The 13,181-nt window shown below is 33.9% G+C and overlaps 1 long non-coding RNA gene across 1 annotated transcript in view; it reads left to right on the forward strand.

Annotated features, from left to right (window-relative positions):
• The window catches only part of LOC130218541 (uncharacterized), a 60,323-nt gene extending 47,374 nt beyond the window's left edge, over positions 1-12,949 (forward strand). Inside the window, exon 4 of the long non-coding RNA XR_008835955.1 lies at positions 12,856-12,949. This is a non-coding gene — a long non-coding RNA (uncharacterized LOC130218541). The remainder of the gene's footprint in view (positions 1-12,855) is intronic.
• The last annotated feature ends 232 nt before the right edge of the window (positions 12,950-13,181 follow it).

The raw sequence follows: 13,181 nt of genomic DNA on the forward strand, positions 1-13,181 counted from the left end.
TACTTTCTAGGTACTAATACATACCCTTGGGTATTAATAGAGACCCTTTAGGTACAAATGTGTAGCTTTTAAAAAGGTAACACCCCAGTGACATCTCTTGTACCTTTATTTCTGAGAGTGTAGGGCCTCATACCTGGAATTGCTTATGACCCCCAAATCACCAAGTCTGCCCCTGCTTGTTATTATAGTGTGAAATTATTATTATCATAATTCAGTAAAAAACAATACAATTTAAATTGCAAAGTATTTATTTAAAGGAAAATTTCATACTGAATTTTGGAATATGCTTATTTAAATAAAGAAACTGTATGGTTTGACATTTAAAGTGCAGTTTATAGTGAAAGTCATTACAATTTCTGTTTGTTTTATACAGTTTTTATTAATTTTTCTCTCCTAAAAATGCTAAATTAAAAGCATTTTTAAAGGGCGGTGTAATATGCTTACTTTTAAAAAATAATAATAACCAAGAAAATCGGAGTTGGAGTGAGCATGTTGGCTGTCAATGTACAGTTAGCAGTAATTCCATCATATGAAGTGCATTGATAATGATACATTACGTCTACAGGTACTACATTAGTATTTTTTATGAGGATGTTGTATCTATTTAATACATTTTTGCTGCTTCATGAACAGCAAATTATTATGTTTGATCAATGTTTTGAAAATGTGTCTGTCCGAATACACTATGCTTGTACGAATTAAACAGTGACCTTATTAAGATGTTTTCGAGTACTGGCAGCTAAACATGGGATGTATTTGTAGTAGAGACGCAGGACTTTGTGTTCCTGTAATCTTGCTGAATACTTTAGTGGTGATGTGTAGGGAAACCCCTTCCATGTCACATTCACTTCAGCTCTGATCATGTCCTAAGCACAAACACACTTACACAACATCCCTGAAAAACTTGTGACATTAAACCTGTCTCTGCTAACAAAAACAAACCACTATGAATTTATACTTGGTTTATTTCTGCAGTCGGAGGTGTAAAAACAAAAGGGAAGTTTTGATGGAGAAGCTTTAAAGTGGAAGGATGACATATGAGTCTGCTAATGCTGCTTTTAGGTTCTGAGAACTTGTGGACGAAATATATAATTAAGTTTACGTATGCATGGGTACAGTGAACTTGACCAAAGTAGGCTGTGCATTATTGCTTGAACCCTTTAGGTCTTTTGTTCAAAATATTAATGAGGAACCTAAAGACAGTTGTGTTTGTTTTTGGATAAGAGTAGAGACTTGTTTCTTGAAACACTTTCAATCTATTTATTGCAATGAATTTCTGACCTCAGACCCAACTAACTTCTGCAATTCTCCAGCTGTGATTCCTGAATTCTTACATATTTGGGCCACTCAAAACTTCTACCTGATGGAGTTTAAAAATAGACATACTTTATTCATTACACTTAAAGGTCTGGTGAAGTGCTTTGAAATGTGCATTCTTTTATTCGAAATTTGATGTAATCTCAACTAAAACATGAAGACAGGGCGGGCCTTATGGTAGCTCCTCCCCTTCATTAAAAACAGCCAATAGAGCTTTGTTTTCATCACAGCTCTGCCACTGAGAGTGGTTAAGTTAAAGCGCATCAAATGAAAAGCAATTGAGAAGTGTTTTGACAATGTTGAGACATGTCTGATACTAGAGAGCATTTGATTAGTCAAGATTTGTTAAGAAACATGAGAAATATGAGGTGATTTTAAAAAAATTGATTACATCCTTAAGATATCCTTAAGATTAACATACTGATACTAACATCTAAAGAACTTTGTTATAATTTCACTGGACCTTTAAGGCTATTTTTGATGCTGTAGGTTGCAGAGTTACAAATCGCTCAAAAAAATGTAACCACACGTCACAATGGCTCAAGAGCTGATTGGTTGGCTTGATAATGGTGACGAGTGTTGGCAGCTCTAAAGCTCCGGATGCAAACTTTAGTTTTAGGTTTACTTTATAACTTTATAACTAACAATACCAGCAAATTATCTCATAGTGGAACATAGAAACCTCACTGCTGACTAATGTTTCAGAAGTGTTATTGCAGAGCAGCATGGACAGAATGTAGAAGTATAAATGCTCACAATGGTATCGCTTAAGGGCTGATTTATACTCCTTTGTCAAGCACACTCGTATGCTCCGGTGCGATGACACGTATCGCAAGCTCTGTGATTGGTCGGTTTGGGTAGCTGGCCTGAGTGGGGCGGTGCTGAGAGCAGCGAGCTCGATGAAGCGAGTGTTTACAAGTGTCTAGTGCCTGGGAGGAGCTTCTTTTGTGTTTATGATTAAAGTTGTTGCATGTCGGCCGGTTCTCGCCTCTGAATGAGCGAGTTTTAGCTACTTGTTACATTAAGGTAGTGTTCAGAAAAAACAAAACACCTGTAAAGAAACTCGAAACAGAAGAACATAAAACCTACTGCTTGAAAAAGGTAAAAACCTCCAGCTAGCATTTTAGAAGTCTTATTGCAGAGCAACACAAACAGCACGCAAAGTATAAATGCACAAACCGGTCACACTGATTACTCGACGCAGAATTATGAATCAGCCTTTTACTGAACATGCAAGGTTTGTTCTGTGGGGAATAAGTGTATTAACTGGAGTTTATTAATTAATGCCCTGGTGGTGAAATTTTACAGTTTATTTAACAGTTTTTTTTCCAGCGGCTTTCCATTTTGCGAAGCTCCAAAACATTAAGCCATAAATCACAGCTATTCTGGGGTTTCACCCATTGTGATGAATGACTGAATTAGCCTTTGTCTTTCCTCATATTTATATCCCTGTGAAACAGGAGACCATGATTCAACAGTTTTGTTGTCACCGACAAAAAATTGGTAACACTTTATAGTAATGGTCTATTAGTTAAGTTAATGTATTTATTTATTTATTTTTACTATTAACTATACTAATGTATTTAATAACAAACAATTAATTAATTTATTGTTGTATATATTCAACTAAGTTATTGATGGCTAATTTGTTTAAGTTACATTCATGTTAACTTATGGTGCATTAACTAATGTAAGCAAGAGCAACTTTGGATTTTAATAATGATGTTTAATAATGCATTAGTTAATGTTGAACTGTCATTAATAAGTGCTTTACAAGATTATTCATACTTAATGATAGTAAATACATTAACTTGCATTTAGTAATGGAGCATTATTCTAAAGAGTTTCCAAAAAAATGTAAATATCAATGGATGTAAACTACATATTTTGCTTATATGAATTCTTAGTGGTGGCACTTGTCGCAATAATTGTGATACACACACAAAAGGTTTTGCTTTCCATTGTTTTTATACTGCAAAACACCACACAGGACAGGAAACATGGAGAGGTTTACTTTCAGAAAACAACAACAACAACAACAACAACTCATTCTGTATGATTTAGAAGACTATGGGAATTGGGGACATCAATATGTCCTCATAATTCACCATCTCCATCTAATACCAGTGTCATACCCATGACATTACCCACATTTATGCCAAAAACAACACACACAATCGTTTCAACACACCTAAATATATAATACGAGCAGAGATTTTTTATACGTCAACCAAAATACTTTTTTTTTTCCACAGCAATAGTTTATATTTACCAAGCGTGTCAATATAAGTGGAGGTCTATATACGGTATGTTCTTCAGTGTTTGAAGCAGACTGTCTTCGGATTGAGAAGTCATTAATTTGCACTTATATGGTTAGATCAACAGGTTTTCTTCTTTCTCTCAGCTGGCGTCACATCACTGTGGTCTGGCTGACTTCCTTAAACTTTGTTTCTAGTTGTGTCCTTTTTTATCTTGTTGAACGATCGTCTGTCATCCTGTCAAGTCAGATACTTTTTGAGAAAGATAATGGAAACGTTTGTTACTCAACCAGTCTCCAGCAGATTTTCGTAGCGTTGATGCAGTAAATCATGTCATCTTGACATCAGTGTGAGATGAAGACGGTATACTCTAATAATCCTCATTCCAGTTCAAGAGCCACTTTACAACATTTACAGAAGAGACCGTTTTATACGTCTGCTATTATTTGTTGGCTTTCTACATCAGGGGTGCATTTCCGAAAACCATCATAGCCAACTAAGGTCACAAGTTTCGTCGTTACAAACATCGTTTGTTGATTTGGTGTTTCTCAAATCCGTCATTGCATCAAACATTCCACAAACTGCTTTGCAAACTTGTACACTTACAACTGCACCTCTGGAGCTGTAGTTAAAAACATAGACCTGGTTGTGTTCTATTTCCAGTTATACCCCCCATGCCGTAATACTATCAAATGTTCCATCATTTAAACTTGGACATTAAAGAACATTAAAGGAATCTCTCTTATGAGTAATTTACTTTCAAAGTATTTTATTACAGTTCAGTTTAAGCGATCTTCAGATTGACAATTGCGCTCCATTCGGCAGTGCACTTTGAAATCATTATTATGCAATTTTTGACCTATTATTTAAGAGCGGAATTTACATCGCCAATGCGTGTAAAAAAGAAAAAAAAAAATTGTACTTAAAATAAATAAATAAATAATATAAAATAAATAACAATATCCTTCTTAATAACAATAATAATAATAATATAATAATAATAAAATTACAAAAAAAATTAATGATTTATATATGAGATTACAACTCAGCGGTTTTATGTTTTATAATAGAATATGTAATATTCTTAAATAATATTTGTAAAGGAACCGTATGGCCTATGTGCGCCGTTTAATTAATGTGGAAAGTGAGTGCATGTGCGTGTAAATGCAACATAATTTGCAGAAATTATCATTTTTTTTCTAAAGAGTTGTTACTCCTCCCCATTTAGAGTGTCATTATGGACGTTTTACAGTATAACTTACGTGGATCAAAAAAATGGATCTGCGACAAAGCAGCTCCGGTTTGGGAAACACTCGTCACTACGTCATAATTTTTCAACGATGCATTGTAATATGATATGAATTATTGGATTGTGTTACATTCTTTTCACTCACATTCTAGACTGTTTGATAAGATTCTCTTCTTTTATGCAGATTTCTTATTCAACTCAATATACATTCGATTCAGACCATTTAGTTTCACAAATTTTTAGTCAATTTAGTGTAGATTCTCTTCAGTTAATGTACTGAACATGTGAATTTCGTTTTATTAGTACATTTATAAATAATCTTTTCCATTCAAAATTTAATGAAATATAATCATCTTCAGTTTAGTGTGAAGGCTTAATTCTGTTCAGTACAGCTTAAGATTCTGTTCAAGAAAATGACATTCAGTTAGGATTTTGTTGAATTTATAAAATATATTGTTTGTTTAATTCACATTATAGTAACATTTTGCTCCATTTAAGATAAGTTGACATGAGTCTGTTCAGCTTAGCTTATTGAGGATTTCATTTCTATTCAGGTCATTTTGATACGTTCATATTGCAGTGTATTCAGTTGCTTTCTGTTCAAGAATATTTTATTTTACAAGTATTCGTATTCAGTATTTTAGTACGATTTTATCAACTTTAGTATATATTCAGTTCATTTTTTTTACATTAAATTATAATCTATTAAAAAACAATTCTATTAAACTGCTCAAAATTCATTTAATTCCTGAGATGATTTCAAAAGTTTCCTTTCAGTTTTGGTTCGATTCAATTACAAGCTGTTTGGACAATTTACTTTGATTCTATTCAGTAAAGTTGTTTTTGATCAATATATACTATTGAGTTGAATTCTATTCACAATCATCTGATTTCTTAAGATTCTGTTCTACTTTATTTGATAATGTATGATTCGGTGCAATCAAGGTTCTAATCAGTTTCCATTCTACTCTGACTATCCAGTCAGTATTAGAAAAGTCATATGCTAATCAAGGCTATATCCTAATCAAAATGTAGGGACAATAAAATGTGCTCATTATTTACCCATCCCTAAGTGGTTTCAAACATTTATGAGTTTCTTTCTTCTGTTGAACACAAAAGATATTTTGAAGAAAGCTGAAAACCAGTTTTCTTCAATATATCTTCCTTTGTGTTCAACAAAAGAAAGAAGGTCAAACAGGTTTGCAACAAATAGAGGATGAGTAAATCTTGACAGAATTGTCAGCTTTTAGCAAACTATTTCTTTAACCAAGACTTTGCAAAAGTACTGTATACAATCTTGAAACATGACTACCCAAGAATTAATATCAAAACTAATACAGAGTAAAATGTATACTCTGTAACAAAATGAGTATAACAGAATGAAACATCAATCAAGATAATCCAGATGTTGTCCAGTGCACTGAAAAAAAAACTACGTTAAGGGGTTGTAAACAATTTATTTGGGCTGAATTTACACACAAATTAAGTTGAACATTACTGAATTGAATTTGTTTGTTTAAACTGAACCATTTTGTTGTTTGCAATAATTGCAATAATAATTTTTTTTTGTGAAGAATCACCACAATTCAACAATTTAATTTGTTAAGACACCTGGTTTATTTTGATTTGAGTACAGTCTACTCTATTCCTCCAGTTGTGTTCAGTATTTATCCTGTGTATCGTGAAACCGTCATTGCCAGGGCTGCATCATGTACTGTGTGTAGTTTGTCATTTCTCCCGCACAGGGCAGATGGCAAACACTTCAGATCTGAAGCTTGCAGCAGATGGAGCTGCTCTGCATTCCTGTTCAATTTGTTCCATTAAATGAAAAGCCAGCTCACTGATTAATAAACCATAACGTAACTGCAGACATTACTTTACCTCAGCACCCCTCGGTGTGTGCGATTTCTATTTTAGGCAACTTGCATCACACTCTAAGAATAGCCCACATGCAAACTCCTGCAAGGACGTCCTCATCACTCTTGCTGGTCTTCATACCTGCAGATGTGTTTGAGGAAGGGCAGAAAGAGAAGTCTATCATTCTTTTGTGTACTGAATGAAGTGTGCAGGCTGTTGTGTAGTGCACCGCTGAGAGTTTGACATTTACGCATGACTTGGTGTTTCTAAGCTGAGCGTGAAATGCACAGCAGATATTGACTGAAGCCACTTCTTCAGAGAGCTGAGAAGTTGAAGATGCCACTTGGTCAGAGGTGATACAGTGGATCTCTGGGTTCATTTGGGTTCACTTGGGAAGAAGAACGGATTGCACGTCTTTTATGTGCATTTATTTGCATACAATGCACTAAAATGATTCAAAGATGATTCCTTGCATTACATTTTTTTTTTAATGTTTATTTGGGCTGAATTTAAACATAAGTTGAACATTACTAATGTTACTAATTTACTAATCTAATTTACATTTACTAATCTACTAAGTTTTATTTTGAATAGTAATCACAAAGTCTATTTAATCAAAATTCAAAAACTTCAAAAATTCAAAATTCAAAAACTTAAAATACTTTTCATTATGATTTTTTTTGCATTATTTATTACATATGGTTTTGAAAGGGTATTATGATTTAATACAGACTTGTTAGATTGATTGTGCCACCTTTATATATATATATATATATATATATATATATATATATATATATATATATATATATCTATATATATATATATATATAATTATATATATATTATATATATTATATATATATATATAATATATACATATATATATATATATATATATATATATATATACATATACACAAAGAGAGAGAGAGATGGATGGATGGATGGATGGATGGATGGATGGATGGATAGATAGATAGATACAGTTGAATTGAATTGAGTTAAATTCAGAATTATTAACCCCCCTTTGATATTTTTTTCTTTTTTTTTCTTTTATATATGTATGTATATATATTATATATATATATATTATATCTTATATATATATATATATATATATTATATAGATATATATATATATATATTATATAATATATATATGTATATATATATGTGTAGCTATACTAGTTATGCTCAATAATTATTCCTGGATTGTGATTTTCTGAAGAAGTTTGTTGAAACGCAGCATACAAAATTGGAACAAGTGTTTAGTGAATTCTCCCTCACTCTTTGAAGATCGGTAGCGTCAGAGGTTGTTTTGCAGAAGATGAAGCACTTTACTGTGGCAATATTAAAATAGAAATGAGGTCAGATTGAAAAGGTAAGTGTGTGTGTTGTGAACCTTTTGTGAACCCCGTCTAATGGTGGAGGAACAGCTGCGGAGTGAGACTTGTGGTGGTGTCAAAATCAAAGATCGGCCCAGACTCCATCTGCCTGTGCCACGCAATGCCCTGCTGTCTCCCCTGGGATGCTATAAAACCTCTCTAAAACCCCACTAACATTGACCAGCTCTTACTGCTGGATATCTGGGTTCAGCTCCAGTTTGTAATAACGTTGTTAGCATAGGCTATTTAATGAAATTTTTTCACCACAAATAAAATAAAATAAAAATCACATGACTCATATAATTGCCAATTAAAATATATTACAGTTTTCTTCTCCAAGCAGTAAATATAAAAAGCGACTGCTGGCCTTCAAAAATGACTTAATAAGATCAACTTGAGTATTTTTTAAATGATGCCAAGAACTTTTGAAGCATGTTTTCAGTATGTAATTTACTAAAAACTATTATAGTTCAAACGACTGAAAATAATCATATGAATAAATTCAAACGTAAAATTGCTTTTTTTCAAACAAGGAGTTACTAAACAAATTGTGGTGTTTTTAAATGTATTAAGTTACTATTACTATTTTGAAAGATAAAATAATTGATCTGATGTTTTCATTTGTTTATTTGGTGCTATAACTAGTAGTAAAATAACAATGAATGATGTTTATTCGTGCTCCAAGAACATTTATGTTTGATTTCCCTGATAATTTGGATAGAAATATGAAAGATGAGTCTCTGTTTCTTATTAAAGTTAAAAAGACCAAGCTTCTTTGTGATTATTGGAAGGAAGTAGCAATGTATAATATCTAGGGAAAATACATTCACACATAGACCGAAAAAAATATAATAATTTAACAGTCAATCTAAATGTAATTATATTGAAGATGAAACTAGAAGTTTCAATTCAAGTAATTGAACATGCAATGGGTAAAACAATACAAGGTCTTCCTAATTCTACATTTTCTCAAAGATGTTCCAAATCCAAACCAACTTTAAAAATGGCTTCTTTTTAGAGATCTGTGGATAGATGAAGCAAATAAATTGGCACATGCAAGCACCTGAGATTAACAAGAGCTCTTGTCTCTTTCTCACTCTCTCTCCTCCCCATTACAGCAGAGGTGAATGACCTTCCACTCAACCTGTAATTACAAGGCATGCTTAATTGGCCCCATTAGGCACCCTTGATATGTTAATGTCTGACATACTCATTTGCATGATTGCTCCCCATTTCCCTTTCGATGACTGTTGAGTTTATGCACTATTTTAACGCTCTATTCCTACTTTTCTTTCCTCATATGTCTCGGTTATGAATTCAGGACATATGTTCTGGGCAGAAAACCTCATTGTGTTCTTCTAAGTAGGATTGAGGCTTTAAAATGACATATTGTAATGGAAGTTTCTCATTAATTGTCAGGTAAATGACAGCCCTTTTCATTTTAGTTGGCAAATGACAAGTTGAAACTAAACTTTAGTAAAAATTCAATGAGACCAAACATTTAAAAGGGTTTCTGAAATAAAGATTTAAAACTCTTGACATTTTGACAGGAAAGAGGTCATTTTACTATAAAAACATCTTGTAAGCTTCTATATTTACACTTAGTCATTTAGCAGATGCTTTTTTCCGAAGTGACTTACAGATGAGGAGGCATTGAGCAATTCAACAAGAGGCAATACGCACAACAAGTGTTAATTATTCAAAGGAACCATTAGAGAATTAGGTGCTAGAGTAAGAGGGAGTGTTTTTATAGAGAGAGAACAGTGTTTCTTCAGGTGGTTTGTCAATCCCACTCACGCACACTTCAGAAATGCATAGTTTTTTGTAACAATGTGTCTGGTGCAAATGTGTAAAGCTGGTGCAAGTCTCGGTTAAAGTGTCAGAGAGATGAAAGTGTGTTTTCTACAGGTGGTTTGTCAAACCCACTCACCTGTGTAAGGCAGGTGTGGGAGAGAAAAGTGGGTCCTGGTTTTGTTGACTAGAGCTTAGGTAATCACGGAAGAGATGTTTTTTTAGTTGATGTTTAAATGATACTAGTTAATCAGCAGTCAGTGTGGGAATGGATCATTTCACCAGCATGGAACATTGAATGAAAAGGTATTGGAAAGTGACTTCTAAACTCAAAGTTTGCCGTTAGTTTAAAAACCAACCTATATTGAAGTCAGACTGGCTAAATGACTAAACTGTAACTGTGTGGCTGTACTATGCCTATGCAGAAGGAGATTAATGTACACATCTTCATGCCTCTACAACAAGTCTCATACAAAAGACTTTTATCTGAAACGTATAATAGACAGCGCCCTCTATTGGATTTGTAACCTGAAATGTGTAATGAAACGTACCCACAGTATATTTTACTTTTTGCAAAAAGTAAGGTTAAGGCATATTTCCAATGAACCTGGCTTTGACAATGCCGTGCTGACTGTATTTGATCAACAGTAATTACACAAATGTGAGAAACTATTATATTACATGGCCACTATTCCCACTAGACTGTTATTAGAGACATTTGAAATGTATGCTGTATTTGTGCAGTTTTAACGCCAATCACAGCAGCGTCCATTCATGAGGAATGCAGGCTGTTAAACATACAAGCAAACGTTTACACAGTAGGCATACAAGTTGTCCTGTAAAACTTAAAACCCACCCTATCCCGCTCTCCCAAAATAAGTCCATCTCCCTTTTGATGCAAATAAAATGTGATCGCTTGTGTCTGGCCATGTGTTCTTTTACTCTTCTTCTGTTCCTGATCTGTTGCTTTTATATCTAGAGAAAGAGGAGCACACGAGTTCTGTTTTGGAAATATGTGAGGGTTGTGTATCTGTGTCCAGCTTGGGAAAAACCCCTGATTGGAGCTCAGAAGGAAACAGTGGGCTGGTTTGTGTACCACACGTTTAAAGGATGCCGCAGCCTGTGAACATCCACTGTCTTTCTCTTGTTTTGAATGACATTGTGGTATTCAAATGAGCGACGTAAATGGAAAAGTGATCCAAACATTCTGTTTGTGGAGTTTGATTTTCTGGAGCTGATTGTGTGAAGGATACATCATTTGCACTTGGCTCAAATAGATGGCGCTTTTGTGAAGAACCTGTGAGCATGGTTTGAAATAGATTTGGTTGGTCATTTCAGTTGTAGTGAACGTATGAGACAAGGTTCACTAGAATTGCACATGGTTAGTAACCTAAACAAAAAACCCGAACACTTAAAATATGATTTGGTAGATGATACCTGAAATTAAGCCTGAAATGTTTGTTTCCATCCAAAGATGTAAACTAGATTCAGGCACACAACTAGAAAATTCCATAAAACATTGCAAGTAAAGCACTGTTTATATTCACCGTGTCAAAGAGAACACAGACATCACTTCCTGATAAACTGGCTAAAATATCAAAAAGAAAATTGTAAATTGCTTAGGTTGGAGAACTATATGCCTTTTTTCTTATACAAAAATAACCTGTGCCTCCGGAAGACAAGCCAAAATGCAATGGTAGCTTTGGGATGCGAGACCATTTTTTGGGAGCACAGTCGCTCAAGACTGGAAGGTAATAATACTGAACCACTTTGATCATGGACTTTGTAAAGGGAATTTTGGAATGACCAAGAAATCTTACAATTTCCATTGAAGCAGTCCCCTTGCACCAATTTTTGTCGTCACGTCAGGTGTTAAAACAAAATCACATTACTTTTTTGATGCCCATGCTGGAATTTATTCTGAAAATGTATTTCCATTGTAGTTTATGCACATTTTTCTTAGTGGATAAAAAGTTAATCTTATCAGTTGTGCACATACTTTTTTTTTTTATTCACATTCTCAAAATGAATGTGCATGTTTCTGTTACGCATTATTTATGCAATATTACAAAATTTACATAAGAATAGGTGGATGGAAGCATAAGTAACGTTGAGGAAAGGTTTCCAAACTTGATTGTCACTTGAAGGACAATCAGAATGTTTTAGCACACAAAACTCTATAGGAACAGAAAAGCATGTTCTATGTAGACATGGGCCGGTCTAAGATTGTGACAGCATGATAACCTTGGATAAAAATATCACAGTTTCACCGCATCACAGTACTGTGGCTACTGCTCAAATATTTCTTTTTAAATGTCTGCGTAAAAAGCTAAAAATTTTTCCGTTGAACACAATATATTTTATTTTAAGAAACATTCAAAATATTTTGGAACTGTAGCTTTAGATGTGGATGGTCTTTTCTGCTGGAGATACTGTTTCCCTAAAAAAACCCAAATAAAATAGTAAAAAAAAAACATGTGAAACAAAAACTTATATATAATTATATATTATACCGTAGGAACGGTATAACGGAACATTTGGCTGTTTTAAATCCTTGACTTTTCCAAACTACAGTAAACGTTGAAACCGGCTATCGTCCTATGCCTAGTTCTATGTAGTGTGAGTGGTGTGAGTGGAATTTGGATGCCATGTTGTCATCATTACATGATAACCAACCTGCATCAGCTTCACTTCCATTCATAAATCCTCTCCTGTGGCTTCATTGGGATTGTAACTTGTTCAAGTATCCAAGTCTCTAAAAAGAAATCTGAACATCTTGGAACCCATTTAACTTCTTGGCAATAGTACACCTCACCTCATATGTGTGTGATATGGCTATGCATTACATTTACTTCATTAAAAGTCCGAGCTCTGTTTTGGTGAAGCTGCTAAAGCAAAACACATGCCAGTACCGATGTTTTGATCTCATCAGGACAGTGAGGTTGGCAATCATTCAGCTTGTGTAGTCATTAATTTGCGTCTGTTTGTTTTGCAGATGATGAAGAGGCACTTTCCTCCATAATGAAGGACTTGGCGGCTTTACGCTTCTGCTACCACATCAGAGCAACAACAGCAACAAGCCCAAAAGCAGAAGCCCGTCCTACAGACAGGTGATTATTACCCACAATTCACCAGTCAGCTAGCAGTGTGTAGAGCTTAGGCATGGGCCTTGGATAAAAATATCACAGTATTGTGATTACTGCTCTAAAATATGTTCTTTTTAAATGTTTTGGGAAAAACATTAAACACAATTTATTTTAGTTTAAGAAACATTTCAAATATTTAATATTAGTAAACAAATCAGGCAAAATAATTCAAATA

Source organism: Danio aesculapii, chromosome 24 (assembly GCF_903798145.1).
Source record: "Danio aesculapii chromosome 24, fDanAes4.1, whole genome shotgun sequence".
Taxonomy (NCBI): domain Eukaryota; kingdom Metazoa; phylum Chordata; class Actinopteri; order Cypriniformes; family Danionidae; genus Danio; species Danio aesculapii.